The 16,964-nt window shown below is 44.6% G+C and overlaps 1 protein-coding gene across 7 annotated transcripts in view; it reads right to left on the bottom strand.

Annotated features, from left to right (window-relative positions):
- Positions 1 to 16,964, bottom strand: part of ITSN2 (intersectin 2) — a 272,629-nt gene that overhangs the window by 215,432 nt on the left and 40,233 nt on the right. Inside the window, exon 1 of one of the 7 annotated variants that reach the window (XM_073625290.1) lies at positions 15,892 to 16,164. The exons of the other annotated variants lie outside the window; for them this stretch is intronic. The gene's annotated coding sequence lies outside the window, so the exon portion shown is untranslated. Of the gene's footprint in view, positions 1 to 15,891; positions 16,165 to 16,964 lie in introns of those variants that run through there. 7 annotated transcript variants of the gene reach the window in all.

The raw sequence follows: 16,964 nt of genomic DNA, 5'->3' as shown, positions 1-16,964 counted from the left end.
CAGGAAGCCTTATCATCTGACCTCTTCTACCATCATGTAAGCTCTACTTCAAGTGCCAAGGTTTTGTAAGTCTTGAGCATGCATTACACCTGATTGGCTCCTCTTGTTGCCCCTCCTCTCTCATTTTGGGTGCTGCTGTATAAGAGATTACCCAAAATGGCTGAAACCAAATGACATTCCCGTACCAACACAAAATTACAATACAAAAAAAATGCTCTGGTGTTTTAATGACTACATTCTAATTTTATGTTTAAAGCTGAAAGTTACGTTTTTCATTTTTGCATAGTTACATTGGTTCTGCTTTGTCAAATTAATGCTCTTCTACGGGTTTACTGTCACTTTAACTAGTTCATTTGGGCCAAGCTGGCTCAGGATTTAATATATATAGGGTGAGAACCCCTTCAATTACATCAGATTTAAATATTGACATAATACATCGAACGTCACTTGGTTAAATTTCACTTTCACCTGAGAGGAGTAACTCACACAGGAGGTTCACTCTTCAGGTGATGGCAGCGCCACTACCCCTACACTTACATACATCTTTTATACTGTTGGGACCCCAGACTCTGGAGCCCATAAGAGGAGGCTGCAGCCTAGCCTACACCTAAGCGTGGAAAGTATTAATTTATATATCCCAAGATTTAATACTGGAAAGTATTAATTTATATATCCCAAGATTTAATACTGTACACTGTCACTGTACTAATGACACTGGGGAAAAAAAAAAAAAAATAATCGAAGGGTTAACTGTGTGCCCAACGAGTGTAATGTGTGCAAAATGTGCTGCTTTTACTAAGATCTGGATGTTTTTTCTCCCTGCAAAGCAGAAACAGACAACTTTTTTTTGGGGTGGTGGGGTGTGGCAAACACAACCCCCCCCCATGTCCACACTCACCCCTCCACGTCACGGTCCCCCGCGCAATCAGTCACTGTGTGGCTTCCGTAGCTTCTCCTCCAGATCATCCTGATCCGCCTCCTGTCCTGATTGGCCAGGAGGAGAAGCCGGAAGACAATAGCGAATATTGATTCGCTATTGTCACAAGTGGGGGAGTTCGTAATTCAGAGCCAATTAGAGCCTCCGGCTCTTATCAATTGGATTGAAAAAAAAAAAAAAAAAATCTCATACAAAACATGAGTCCAGCACCCTGCATGCAAACTAAGAGTGTTTACACACAGAGTTCTGTGTGTAAACACACAGGACTCTGTGCTGTGATTGGACACCACTGATCAGCAGGTCTCAGCAAGAAATTATTGGCTGACACCTGCTGACAAAATCGTGTTGTGTCCAACCATAGCATGGGTCAGCAGGGGGCGCATGTATTCTTGCCCCAAATCCGGGAGCAAGCCGGCAACATATATTTACATTGCTAAGCATGCAACTGCTGCTCAGTCACAGTAAAACCACTGTAGTTAGTAGTATAACGTAAAGGCAAAACTTTTTATTTTTTTAGTTTTGGATAGAGTGCAGAGGGATTAGAACACCTGTCACTTTTTATTGCGGTCTGTGCCCCCATTAGAGAAATTCACCTTCTCTAGTTGTCCTGTGTACTGTTATCATTGAATGTGAAAGCGAAAGGAAATCCCAATTTTTGGGTTGTCCCGAGAAAAGTAAATGAGGGGAAATCTTCCAATGGGGACACTAGTTCTGGTGACTTGGAGGGCCCAAGGGATTCCCCCATCTGCAGCAATTTCCCCTCACTTCCTGTTTGGCTATTGGAAAAGGGGAAAGTAAATCTCCCCAATGGGATACAAAAAAAAAATTGACAGAGGCTTAACCCTCCTTTACTCTATCCAAAAAAAGTTTTGCCTATAGTTCTACTTTAATGAACCAATCAAAAAACTAAATGGCTGGACAGAGAAATCCACTACAAGTCTGGAAAGTAAATTGTTATGGAAAGAAAGGATAATGTGCATTGCTAGCAAATAACCTGTCTGTTCATACACCATACATCAGAAGATAAACAAGCATTAATGCAGATGTATGCAGGACTGACATAACCTGATAAAAACGCATGCATTTTCTCATTTTACACAGCATGCTCTGTTTACCTTCTCTGACATATGCCTGGCATGATACTTAAGCCAGCACAGTGTTAATGATCCTTGCAATCAATAACATCCTGTATTGACAGCACAATGTTTTGGAACGCCTAGGATTGTTAAAGGAAATCAGTACGACAACAGCATTGAGTTACTAAAAATATATTAGTAGGTTTATGAAAAAAGAAACATCTTGTACAAAATCAAGTTGGAAGTCACATGACTAAGTTTCTTAGAATACTTTATTCCCCCCTTTCAATGGGAAGTAAAATTCTTCCAGCAACACCAACAATAGGTCACAATTTTTCTAACTGACCCCAATGATGGGGCACTTTTCCTCCCACTGACGCAAATAATGGGGCACTTTTTATGCCCACTTGTCTCCAAGTCTAGAACTTGGTTTATTCCCAGTGACAACGGGTATTTTCTGCCCCACTGACTTCACCCACCTGAAGGCCCTTTGTTTAGAAAATCTAGGGCCCTTGTTATAGGGCAGTGATGGCGAACCTTGGCACCCCAGATGTTTTGGAACTACATTCCCCATGATGCCCAACTACACTGCAGAGTGCCAGAGCATCATGGGAAATGTAGTTCCAAAACATCTGGGGTGCCAAGGTTCGCCATCACCGGTATAGGTTCTCCTGGGTTTGCAGTGTAATTTAGCTCCTGGAGTTCCTTGTTCTGCTCAATTCTGCTGCTCTATCAAGCTGTCCCTACAGGACTTTACATCTCCCAGTTTGAAGATTCACTGTGGGAAATCCCGTCTTTGATAAAGTTATACAGTTTATTTATTTATTTTTCATATACTATATGGACTTTATATTTTGATACACTACTCATCTTTTCACGTTTGAGGACTTTTTCACAGCAATATTTATCGTTACTTGTAGAAGTTTTTTTGCACACCTTTTCTTTCTTAGAAGCTGTCCCTACCGCATTTCAGGGTGAGACCATGCTCCTAACCCAATAAACATGTATGAGGAATTTGGGACATATGTAAAGATCATGTCAAACATCTAAGAGTGTGTCTACAGTCAAAACTTTTTTTATATTTTTATTCCTCCCGGATGGAGTAATTTTTTTTTTTCTGTCCATGTTTCATTAGAGAGATTTTCAATTATTCCCAGTACAAGAAATGCAACAGGAGGGGAGTAGAATTACCCCTTAGGCTAGGTTCACACTATGCCGGTTTTATGGTGGCTGCATTTGTACAAGCACTGTAGCACTTCATTTGAATGGACTGCAGTACCTACAGAAAACCCAGGAAAAAGGTCTCCACGTTTTCCAAAATTGCAGCCGAAGGAATACCACATATTGGTATGTGGTTCCCAGCACAGGAAATCGCTCTGCGGTTTTCAGTTCTTGGGGGTGCTATTAAGAATTAATGGCACCACCACACCTTTGCTAACAGCAGTGCGTTTTTGATGCGGGAAAGCATGCGATTACAAACGCGTATAGTGTGATAGGCAGTTGTCACCAAACCAGATGGTCCCATTGTAATATTTACCTTCAACTCTTGTTCTGGTGACAACTCAAAAATAGGACGTCCCATCACTCAGCACTAGGCTGTATACACCAGAGGCCTTCTGTCCCCGGCAGCCAGGCACATTCTTGCAGCGGGTGGGGAGCCACGTTTGATGACATAATGGCACCAAAGGAAACAACAAAAGCATATAAAAAGAGACATAAATCAGAACACACCCAAGGCTAATTGTTCTGCTAGTCTGCATGAAAGAAGGATATCCCCTGCTGAGGCTAGAGTAGCTTGCTTATAGCAATGACTGTGGCTTGAGCAAAGGACATAAAAAGGTGCAGTCCATAGCATTTCCAGTTCAGGACAGGCAATGAAAGAAAGCATCTTCCTTTTTTGTTACAGGTAACATCACATATTCCTTTCTTTAAAAGGCCAAATGTTTTTATAGTGAGCTCATGTTCACCTGAAAAGCATTACATTGTAGGGAGACACAAGAAGCAGACTCCTAAAAGTGCCTACCTTTATGTTCACATACCTCCCAGAAAACCCCAGGAGGCCAAAAGTCCAGGTTGCTCATGCAGATAGCACACTCACTTCCTGTAGCTGTTCTTGGTTCTGCCCCTATCTCATACAGTACAATGATGGGCAACCACTCTGAACAATAGGGGACTGGGGAGGGGCCAAGACCAACTTCAAGGACCCAAAGTGAACCTGGTCCACAAAGGGTTCACATACATTACAGAGTGCCCTGGGAGCTCGGCCTTTTGGCTAAGATCAAGTGTAGTATCTGTTCTTATCAGTTGCCAAGTGGTGGCGCTGTGCTAACCGTCCCTGATCCACGGTGGTGGATTAGGGGTAGCGGTGGCTATGCAAATGCACGTGGCTTAATGGTAACCTGGATAGTTAGTATCAGGGCAGACCGAAAGCGTATTGCTTGACGTAACTGAGGGACATTACTAGGCCGCCTTTAGAGAAAGCAGAAAGGGTTGCCTCCTGATATGGACGGAGAAACATTGGGCTGGCCAAAGGGTCAGGTCCTTGGCCTTCTGGCCTAGATTTGTGTGGTTCCTGTCCTTTTCAGTCTTTCGGGAAAGAAAGCCTGCCCCTTTTCGGTGTTATTGAGGGGAATTGGCCAGTACTTCCCGAATGTAATTAGATAAGAGCAATGGGAGCGATGGTGGAGCTCTACATAGGCTTTCATGGTTCTGATACCTTCCTGGTTGGGACGGGGCTGCATAGGTCTGGCTGTGGGCCAGGGTTAGAGAAAAGCCTGTGGTGTATGTGCCCCTGGAGTGGCAGTCCAGGGGTGCCATAATTCTCACTGTGAGGGAGAGAACACCAAGTTTTGTTGGTACCTTGGTCACTGCACCACACACACTTTTTTTTAACACCTGCCTCTTGGGCCGGGCCTTTTGGCTAGGACCAGACGAATTTTTTATTCCTGGCCGAAAGGCCTGGCCATTGTATTGCACAATGGCCACTTTTACTTCTTCCACTTCCTTCTCCCCACTTTCCCTTTATTTTACCCCATGTTTGTCACTTTTTTGTATTCTTTTGTTTGATGATACACGTTTCTCACAGTATGACTGGTAGGGTGTGGGTCCTCGGGCCTACCCTGAAAGTCTTGGGAGGGGGTGGACATGGCCTTCAGGCTTGGTTCGCCCTCTCTCGTGGGGTCTCCCTTCAGGGGAGCCCCACCAAGTATTTGTGTGGGTCTGTTTCGGCAGACCCTCCAGAGAACGGGGTCCGTCTGGTTTCGGCCAGACGGGCCATAGCGAGTACCTCAGTCCCCATCTGGAGCCCAACACCCCGGGGGATCAGGGTAAGGTCCTTCCTAGGGAGGATCGTGTATCACCCATTGCACGTTTTGTGTTTTACTCTTTGTGTGTGTGCACTTTTTTGGGCACCGGGAGGAGTTTCTGGGTGTGTTTCACACGCCACTGGCTTTTCAAAAAAAAAAAAGAGTGCCCTGGGAGCCCTAAAGACCAGGGTGCTCCAATATATGGATACTAAGTCAACCTATCACTTTGCCCATTCAGGGTACAGTAATAGGTTCTCTTTAAAGCCTATCCCTTCTGCTATAAATACTTACCTTCCTCGTTTTCTCCAATGGTCCCATTCAGCTGTTGCAGCCCTATATAAAATCCTGTGTAAGACCTGTAAAACAGCTTACACAGGACTAAGGGCCTTAAGCCGGCTATACACGTAAAGAGTTTTCCTGTTCAGCCCAATAGGTTCCCTCATGACCAAGTCCGGTGGGTGGGGTGAAGCGCATCAGCGGGGCATGCCCTGGATGGATCCGGGCTGAAGCAGTTTACTACTACAGATACAGGCTGAGCTGGTATGCGGCAGTCAGAGGTTTTATTCACTCGATGTAATACATGTAACTCTGTAAACCATACCTTGCAGATTCCCCTGGAAGCTATAAATCGGTGAAGTAGACACTACTACACCAACAATCTACACTTGCCTCCAGGTCCTATGCTGAGCGGCTGGCCTGAAGCATTCTGAACACAATTCTATGACTGGATGAGGTGGAGAGGCGGGGTGGTAAAATCCACACTCTCCACTTTGTCCAATCAGAGAAGGCTTTGCATTCATTCAGAAAATGAAAAGCATTCTCTGAATGGTGGCTCCAGGTATGGTATATAGTTACATTGGTCCAAGCTATGTAAAAATATTCCATATCTGGAATTCTTTGATATACTTAAAGCAGAGTTCCACCCATATAGAAGTCAGCAGCTACAAAAAGTGTAGCTGCTGACTTTTATTAAATCGGACACTCACCTGTCCCATGGTCCAGCGATGCAGGTGAATGAAGCCCCGCTCCTCTCCCCCTCATCTCTGCGGCTCCGGGATTGTCACTGTGGGCGCCCGGCTGTGGCTTCACAGCTGGGTGCGTGCCGTGCTGCGCACCGTGACTGGCCAGGCAACCATCTGGGACCTGTGAGGTGTCCCAGATGATTGACGAGAGGGAGGGGGGGGGGAGGTGAACTTCCTTCCGGCACCGTGGTGCCCCGGGAGGAAGTGGGAGCTGGATCCCTCTAAAAAGAGGATATCCGCCCCCCCCCCCCCAAAAAAAATGACATGCCAAATGTGGCATGTCAGGGGGTCACCCCCCCTAAAGCGTAAGTTTCCATTTTTGGGTGGAACTCCGCTTTAATAAGGAAGAAGAAGTAAACTTCCTGATTTGGTGTTACTCCAAGGCACATTAATACTTCCTTTTTGGGATAATTATGAAATTGAAAAAATGCTGGCAAAAATCCTTATTTATAATAGTGGGATCCAATATAATAAAAATCATCTTTATGAAATGATATTGAATAAAACGACTGATTTGGCACTTTAGCAATATACATAATGCTGACGCTTTCAACACAAGTGATTAAACTGGTTGAAAGACTTATTAGAGAGGGTGATAGATTTTCCATTTTATGTCAATGAGAGGTAGTTTGAATTTTTACAACACATACACTATATTACCAAAAGTATTGGGACACCCGCCTTTACACACACATGAACTTTAATGGCATCCCAGTCCTAGTCCGTAGGGTTCAATATTGCATTGGTCCACCCATTGCAGCTATAACAGCTTCAACTCTTCTGAGAAGGGAGCTTGTCTATGGGAATGTTTGACCATTCTTCCAGAAGCACATTTGTGTGGTCAAGCACTGATGTGGATGAGAAGGCCTGGCTCGCTGTCTCCACTCTAATTCATCCCAAAGGTGTTCTACCGGGTTGAGGTCAAGATTCTGTGCAGGCCACTCAAGTTTCTCTACCCCAAACTCGCTTATCCATGTCTTTATGGACCTTGCTTTGTACACTGGTGCGCAGTCATGTTGGAACAGGAAGGGGCCATCCCCAAACTGTTCCCACAAAGTTGGGAGCATGAAATTGTCCAAAATGTCTTGGTATGCTGACGCCTTAAGACCCCTTTCACACTGGGGTGGTAGGTGCGTTGGCGGTAAAGCGCCGCTAATTTTAGCGGCACTTTACCATCAGTTTTGCTGCGCTATTCAGCCACTAGCGGGGCGCTTTTACCCCCCGCTAGTGGCCGAGAAAGGGTTAAAACCACCGCAAAGCGCTGCTGCAGCAACGCTATGCCGGCGGTATAGCCGCGCTGCCCCACTGATTTCAATGGGCAGGAGCGGTGTAGGAGAGGTGTATACACCGATCCTTATCTGCTCCAAAGATGCTGCTAGCAGGACTATTTTTAGCGTCCTGCCAGCGCACCAATCCAGTGTGAAAGCCCTCGGGGCTTTCACACTGGAGAGACAGCAGCATCTCTTTTAGGGCGCTTTGCAAGCACTCTTTTTAGTGCTGTAGCGCCTGCAAAGCGCCCCAGTGTGAAAGGGAGACCAGTTCCCGTCACTAGGACAAAGGAGCCAAGCCCAACCCCTGAAAAACAACCCCACACCATAACCCCCCTCTCACCAAATTGTTGCAGAAGATACCTAAAATCTGAATGCAGACTTCTGGGAAAATCAGTGAGCCAATCACACAAGTAGGCAAGGACATTTCCAGGGGTATTCAATACACCAATTGGTTCCATACAATTACAGTGGTGCTGATTGAAAAGGAAATGTAATTTTTAATAACATTCAATGACCGCAGGGGTGCTCAACCTTTTGATGAGTGAGGGTAAAGTGATTTGGTAACCAGTCGATGGCCACAATAAATTAGGGGGTTTTACCGCCGCCAAATCGCAAATGTAAGGCTGTCCTGAGCCCCCTAAGGCTGCATTCACACTTATGCACTGTGGCTTACCAGCACCACGAATGCAGCGCAGGGCTATATTTTTTTTTTCTATTTGTAATTTTTTTCTCCACCAAAGTGGAGTTACCATCCAAGATGTCCCTCTGTGACCTCTGCCTAAGGACCTGCAAACCCAGGTCAGGAGTCAACACCATTGTGCAATACAATCGAGTCTGATAAGCTCACAGTGCTGGCACTGGGGCATTATCACTCTGATTCATGGGAGTAAGGGGAGTTAATATATATACTGTTTAATTTGTATGTAATTACTTTTTCAATGATGAATAAAAACACATTACTGAGATAAATATGCTTTTATTTCTCTGAAGATATGCTTTCAAAACTTGCACAGCAACAATAGAGTTGGTCTTCTGAATAACCAACCAAATTCCAGGACGCTGGTACACAATACAAGGCATGGTGCCAAGCAGTTGGCAGGCCTCCTTGGCAGCAGTAATGTAGAGACTATAAAGGCCAGAGAGTGCCAGGATTTAACACTTGAAATGGCTCTGTCACTGTCATACAGAGGACACCCGGCATGGGCTGGAAAGCAAGTTCCTCGGAGATTACTCATCTATTGCAGCAAGTTGTCCAGTCAACTTAAAGTCCAGGGAAACGTAATATTAAAAAGAAAAAAAAAAAAAAAAAAAACACCCTTTAGTTCCCTTGCATGCTCCTTAAAGAAAATGCATTCTTTCCCTAATCAAGCTAGTGTCATTACAGTGAGTACCACATACCAGCTGCAGGTTCAAAATCAGACTGGCGTGGGCTTTTAGACCCCTTTCACACTGGAGGCGTTTTTCAGGCACTTTAGCTCTAAAAATAGCGCCCGAAAAAAAGCCTCCTCTGCAATCCCAAGTGCTTTCACACTGGGGCGCTGCGCTGACAGGTTGTTAAAAAAAAGTCCTGCAAGCAGCTTCTTTGAGGCGCTTTAGGAGCGGTGTACACAGCGCCTGCAAAGCTACTCGGCAGCGGTGCTATTAACCCTTTATTCGGCCGCTAGCGGGGGTTAAAAGCACCCGAAAAATGCCGCAAAAACGACATTTAAACGAGGAGGCGCTTTACCACCGACACTCAGGCACTGGCAGTGTGAAAGGGTTCTTAAAGGGTACCTCCAAGGGTAGCTCCGATAGCTCCAAGCCTGCACAATAGTTTTAACAAGCTTCCAACATACCATACGATACATAAGTGAAGGACTTGCGTAACACGAAGGACTACATGTGGCAAACATCAAATGACATTTGCATTTTGTGTCCAGTGATGTGTAGTGACATTATCCTCACCTGGGTTACTGAGGAAGTGCCGGCTCAAGTGTGCCTCATAGCTGTGTATCTGTAGTATGAGATCTAAGGCACTGCTGCCCCTGACTGCTAGTCGCAGAAGATTTGGTGATGTCAGTAGTGTGCACTATTGTTCTTGCTGGAAGCTCTGACATGAGGAACCCTGCCTCTCTAATTAGGCAGTCCCCTAAGGCCTCGCACTCCCAGGGGCCCCGCAGCCGCCTAGATTTGCCCATACCCTAACTTCCCTGGCGAATCAGAGTCATGGAATGCCGGCAGCTTGTGCGGGGCATCTTCATTCCCGCATGCCGCCTGCGAGGCTCCATTTTTTATGGCAGAGCCAACACTCTCCCCACTGTCCCCAGCTGCCGGACACATACACAGTGCAGAATGCATGCTGAACACTCCCCTCCTCTTCCTGCTGTGATGTTTTCCTGTGTACACAGAGGAGGAGAGGGAGGAGGAGGCTCACCACACTGCTGGACTGAGATCAACTGTCTGAACTAATCCAAAGTGAGTCTTTCAGAGGTGGGGGGCATGAACAAGAGTGTGTGTGTGTGTGTGTGTGTGTGTGTGTGTGTGTGTGTGTGTGTGTGTGTGTGTGTGTGTGTGTGTGTGTGTGTGTGTGTGTGTGGGGGGGGGGGGGGGGGGGGTTGGAGACTAGCCTACAGTTTACTGTGAGTGATTTGGGGGAGGGGATATGTTCTAGGGGGCACTTTAGGACCTGTGCTACAAGGGGGCTTGGATATGAAATCCCCCCCCCACCAAATATTAAAGAGATGCTGTCTGCCACAGAGGGGGGAACGATTGATTTGTGAACAGATATTCATATTCTGTCTATAGATACCCCAAGTCATGAAACAAACAAGGAAGACGAAATGCAGGATAAGATTTAAGCGAAGGCACGGTAGTGACAAATATAGCTTTGTAACTTCCTTTGCCAGGAACGCCCCCCACATGACAAGTGCTCCCTGGAACAATAAGATGTTATACAGACAGTCAGCTGAATCCGTTCGTTTGATCGCAGTGCTGCCGACAAAATTACATGTTCTTTAGAAGTTTCTGCACGCATCTCATTTCCACATTAAATGTAGCTTGAAATGTTTGTACATAGATGCAGCTGCTCACAGAACGCACTGTCTAGGCTCCTCCACTACCAGCCCATCAAGCTGAAGGATGTCAAGAAGGTTCTGTTCACCGAAATGATGACACAATGTTCAGAACAAAATCGAGTCTTCCAAATTCCTTGTATTCTGACTGATAATGGAAATTGTGGAACATTGTATTTGGCTTAAAGTGATACTAAAACACACACACGGTTTCTATATATGGATGATGGCACTGTAATTCTTTTAATAGAAAAAAAAAAAACACATCTAAAGTACCATTTCCCTAATCGATATACAGCTGTCCCATGATCCAGCCTGTCTGCAAGGAAACATAAGCAGGAGGAGCTTGTAGTCATCTGCTGCTGGTCACATGCTCAATATAAAAAAAATAAAATAAATAAAAAATGAATATCAAACTGTTTTAAATTGTCATACAAATAAATATTTAAAAACAAATATTTTTTATTTTTTGGCAAAAAACATGGTGTGGTTGGATTTCTGCCAGTCACAGGCTGTGTCACGCCCCTCCAGCCTGTGTCTTACAATAAGGGGGAGGTGAAGCCACCATTAACCTACATGTAATATCCCTCCCCCATTGTGTTTAGCTGGTTAATGGGCATGGAGGAGGAGGGAGGGAGTAACCTGTCATTTCCCACTGTGTATACGACCCAATGTGTGATGTCACATGGGCTGCTCAGATGTGATAGGGAGGAAATGCTCAGCATAGAAACTCACTGAAAACTGAGCATGTGCAAAGTTGCCACCACAGCTGTAAAATCCCTACCTGAATTGGGGACTTGGACAGAAGGTGGAGATAGAGAGCAGCAGGATTAACAAGGGTTTTTGCAGAATACAGAAAAGGAATCTCATAGTGACTGAGCGAGTATGAAAAGTATGTAATACACCATTTATTGATAGCCCTTTATGAAATGGGTTTAGTGACACCAAGTGGATCTAGGACTAATCTGAGAAGGACCACAAGTAAAAATTACTGGGGAATGTATTCCCAACAATGGAGACGCTGACAATGTCAGACAAGCACACAAGGGGTAAAGCATCTACTCTACAAACTTGCAATAGAATGATGGGCCAGACTTTTCTGATTTTGGGGCCATTCACATTTATACAGAGATCAGTGTGAATAAAAATGCATTGATTCCTGTGTAAATGTGACTGGCAGTGAAGGGGTTAACCACTAGGTGGCGCTGTAGGGGTTAAGTGTGTCCTAGGGAGTGATTCTGTGTGGGGGGAGGGGCTGTGTGTGACACAACACTGATCACTGCTCCCGATTACAGGGAGCTGTGATCAGTGACAGTGTCACTAGGCAGAACGGGGAAATGCTTGTTTACATTAGCATCTCCCCGTTCTTCCTCACCGTGAGACAATCGCGAACACGCGAACATAGAGTCCGCAGGACCCGCGATCACGCTCACGAAACTCCCGGTGGGCATGCGTGCCCGCAAGCCGCCTTTTAAAGGGCAACGTACAGGTACGTGATTCTGCCTGTACGTGCCCTTCTGCCGCAGTATATCTGCGTGAGGCGGTCGGGAAGCGGTTAAGCTTTGGCAATATAACCTGGAAGACAATTGGTTTCTATGCAGAGCTGCACCAGATTTTGCACTCTTCAGTTTTAATAAATAACCCCCAATGTCCCCTGGAACAGATTTTACCCTAAACGAAAGTGCACGAGCTGCACCTGTGGTCCGTTTAATGCTCACCACACATTACAATTTGACTGTACAATCTCCTTTAGATCTCCCAACTATGCAAGGCCCTGGCTTTTTGGGCACAACTTGATTATAGTTCAGATAGCTCATTATAAAACATAGGGGTTAATTTACTAAAGGCAAATCCACTTTGCACTACAAGTGCACTTGGAAGTAAAGTCACTGTAGATCCGAGGGGGTCATGCAAGGAAAATAAAAAACAGTATTTTTGCTTGTACATGATTGGATGATAAAATCAGCAGAGCTTCCCTTCATTTCAGATCTTCCCCTTAGATATACAGCAGCTGAACTTCCAAATGCACTTGGAGTGCAGAGTGGATTTGCTTTTAGTAAATCAACCCCATAGTTTTGGTAAATCTAAAAGAGATTGTACAGAGATTGCATAGCTGCAGTGCAAAGTATGTGGTGAGCTTAAAGTGGTACTAAAGCCTTAAAAGCAGAGTTGCACCCAAAAGTGGCACTTACGCTTTAACCACTTAAGGCCCGGGCCTCTTATTTAGATATGTTGTGCACAAGTTGCTAGGAAATTACTTAGAAACCCCCAAACATTATACATTCTTTTTTTCTAACACCCTAGAAAATAAAACGGCGGTCGTTGCAATACTTTGTCACACCGTATTTGCACGGCGGTCTTACAAGCGCAATTTTTTTTTTTTAAATAGACTTTTTTGCATTAAAAAATAAGACAACAGTAAAGTTAGCCCAATTTTTGTTATATTGTGAAAGAAAATGTTACGCCGAGTAAATTGATACCCAACATGTCAGGCTTCAAAATTGCGCCCGCTCGTGGAATGGCGACAAACTTTTACCCTTACAAATCTCCATAGGCAACGTTTAAAAAAATTGTACAGGTTGCATGTTTTGAGTTACAGAGGAGGTCTGGGGCTAGAATTATTGCTCTTGCTCTACCGATCGCGGTGATACCTCACATGTGTGGTTTGTGAAGCTCGTCGGGACAGGGCGCGTTTAAAAAAAAATAAATAAATAAAAATGTTCTTATTTATTTTACTTTTTTTTATTTTTACACTGTTTAAAGAAAAAAAAAAAAAAGTGTCACTTTTATTCCTATTACAAGGAATGTAAACATCCCTTGTAATAAAAAAAAGTATGACAGGACCTCTTAAATATGAGATCTGGGGTCAAAAAGACCTCAGATCTCATATTTACACTAAAATGCAATAAAAAAAAAATTGTAATTTAAAAAAATTATTTATTTAAAGAAAATGTCCCTTTAAGAGCTATGGGCGGAAGTGACATTTTGACGTCGCTTTCGCCCTGCAGTGTCATGGAGACGGGTGGGGGCCATCTTCCCCTCACTCGTCTCCATGCACAGCCACGGGAAGGATCCGATTGCCTCCGCCGCTGCCGACGGCTCCAGTAAGTGGCGGAGGGCACCGGATCGCTACGGGAAGGGGGGGGGGGCCCTCTCCCCCGCCGCTGATTAAAGTTATCATTCGGCGAATCCGCTGCAGCAATCTTCTGGGACATGTAACAGGTCACAGAAGATTGTATGTCCACTCGGAGAGCGCAGCGCGACTCACGCATGTGCAGTGCGTGCCCGGCTGTGAAGCCGCAAGCTGTCACGGCCAGGTGCCCACAGTTTCAATGGAGGCGTCGTGGAGAGGAGGGGGGATGAGTAGCGAGGCTCCGTGTGGCCGCATTACTGGACCATGGGACAGGTGAGTGTCTGTTTATTAAAAGTCACCAGCTACACTTTTTGTAGCTGCTGACTTTTAATAAATGAAAAAAAAAAGCTTGGAACCCCGGTTTAAGTTTTTTCACCTTAATGCATTATATGAGGGGTCCAGTGCGCTCGTTTTCTGTTCCTGAAACGGAGAACAGGGACGCACCGGACCCCTGCAGCGAGCCGCATCCGGCAATAGTGTGAACCCAGCCTTAATCAGTACAGTTGTCATCCGTAAATACAATTAAAAAAATACAATACATGACTTCACTTTTGAATTTTTATTCTGCCGTATGAGAACTTTCCTAATTTTAGTAACCTCTTTATTTTCGATATATAAGCCTGAAAAAAAAAAAAAAAAAAAAGATAATCATTTGTCCGATATTCTCATTGTATCAGGCATTAAAGTCTTTGCAGGACTTTTAGGCTGGGTTCACACTGGAGAATGCAGCGACTCGCAGCAGGAGTCCGGTGCGTCTCCATTCACAGTTTCAGGTCCGATTTCAGCCCAAATTTTTGGCTGAATTCGGACCTGAAACAGGCCAAAAGACGCACAGGACTCCTGTGCAATTCGTTCCGGAGCAGCTACAGAGAGTCACAAACTCCTGCTATGCAAATTGGATGAGGGGAAGCGCGCATCCAATTCGCAATAGTGTGACCCCAGCCTTAAAGTCCACTGAACAAAAAAAAAATGAATCACTAAAATGCACTAGGCCATCCTCTAGTCCAGTCTTTCTCAATGCAGAATTTCTTTAAGGCAGCCAGTATCAAAAAGAAACCCTAAGATTCCTCCAAAAGGTTGGGGGGGGTTCTTTGAGCAATGGCCAATTCCTGCCTCTCAGGTAGGTAACCACTGACTCCAATGATTGTTTTAGTTATCTGTAAGGGAGGATTATTCCGAAAGACCACAAATTTGGGGGGCATTCTTCCCAGTGACCAATGTACTGTCAACTGTTGATATAGTAAGTATTAGGGGTTCCCTGAACCTAGAAAGTTATTTCAAGGGTTCCTCCACGTTAAAAAAGGTTGAGAAAGACAGCTCTAGTGGTTGCCAGAGGTTCCACTGGGCAATGAGCAATTGTGCATCTATGATAAGAAACCAAGGACACCAATTATCTTTTTAGCTATCTGTAGGGCTTCATGTACATAGCCTATATTAACCGCGGCCCTGTCCTGCAGAGGAAGGTTGATGCCCACCTACACCACAGCAGCTCCCAAACTCTGCTAAAAGAATATGTGTACATTGACACAGATTTTTATAGAGTTGAGTTTAGAAGCTTTGGAAAAAAAAACATCAAAAGCTCCTAAACTCAAGTTTAGGAGCTGCCAGTGTAGGCTAGTGTACATGAAGCCTTAGGAGGGCATTGTTCCCAATAACCACCATGCTAACGTACCATGAACTGTAGACATGGTAATTATTGCCAGGGGTTCCTTAAGATCCTAAAGTTATTTCAGGGGTTCTTTCGTGTTAAAAAGGTTGAGAAAGGGCAAGATAGTCCAAGAAATTCCTCGAGCATCCTGTTCACAGCAATATACAATCCACCAGCCAATAAGAACAAAACTGACAAGACTTGGTAATCATTTAGCCAATGAGAGTATCACAATAAGATGAGGCCACCCTGAAATCAAAGAGCATTGAAACGTTCAGAAACATACTGAGATACAAGCAAATGATCAGATCAATTACCTGGAGCCAAACCATATCAATAGAAGAGGAAAAAACACTATATATAATCTTCAACAAAACAACCAGTATCAGAACACTGAACACAATCAGGATAGAAATATAAGCCACCCAAATGCAATAGAATTGACCCACCTGATCATGATACTCGGCTTGCCTGGATGTTATAAGCCTGCTAAGCTAGAAGTATCTATTGTGAAGGTCCCTCAGAGAACAAGCAGGTCTGGCCCCTTGACCAGAACATGCATCACTGCTCTAGCTCTTCCTTATCAGCACGGTCAGCGATGGAGCAGCTGCTACAGAATGCACAGAACTCCACAACATGGACTACAGCAGATTATTCGATTGGGTGGAACGATCGTCTGCAATCACCAGCACATTTCACAATCACAAACCTCTGCCTGCCTCTCCTCCCTTTACATATAAACAGATTCACCCTTTCCTGGCTGAGATCTAAGATTTATGCTTGATTTTATTATCCAATGGGAGAAGCAATAGCTGCCTATCTGACTGCATCACCACCCTGCATATAATAAAGGGACGATCAGAACCTATGACAGTGTTTGAAAGAACTGCCAGTGGCGTCTCTAGCAACCAGTTTTTTTTTTTTTCCATATTTTTCTACCCTGCCCTACAAATAAAAAAAAAAAAAAAAAAAAAAAAAAAAAAGGGGGGGGGAGAACGGGATTCCCTTTTGAGCCTTCTCTTTCATACTGTCAAAGGTGAACAAACTGCAGCCAGCCAATTAGCTTCAAGCTGTCATTTTCCCACTGCTAGTTTAAAGAAAGATTTGTACTGCAATACACCGCACTCTCTGCGGTGCCATTCATTCAGAACAGGATTCTGATGCACATTACAGTAGGTACAAAGAGAGCGCCACAATGCCCATAAATGAAGGGAATTTTCTAAAACAGGAGCAGCCAGATTCTGGAGCACCTGTGCGCGACAACCAACCAGCTACTAGCATTCATTTTCAAACTTAACTCAACAAGCTGAAGCTAGAAACTGATTGGTAACCATTCACACAGCCGATCAAGATTCTTTGCTCTAGTTCTTGTAAATTCACCCACCACGAGTTGTGGTGCACCCCATCGGGCAGGTTCTTTTGCTGTGTATTGGCAGCCTTTTCACACCTTTGTGTCCTGGTTAACCACTTAAGCCCCGGACCATTTTGCTGGCCAAAGACCAGAGCACTTTTTGCGATTCGA

Source organism: Aquarana catesbeiana, linkage group LG04, assembly GCF_042186555.1.
Source record: "Aquarana catesbeiana isolate 2022-GZ linkage group LG04, ASM4218655v1, whole genome shotgun sequence".
Taxonomy (NCBI): domain Eukaryota; kingdom Metazoa; phylum Chordata; class Amphibia; order Anura; family Ranidae; genus Aquarana; species Aquarana catesbeiana.
The sequence above is the reverse complement of the archived record's forward strand: the minus strand, read 5'-3'. Positions and strand labels throughout refer to the sequence as shown.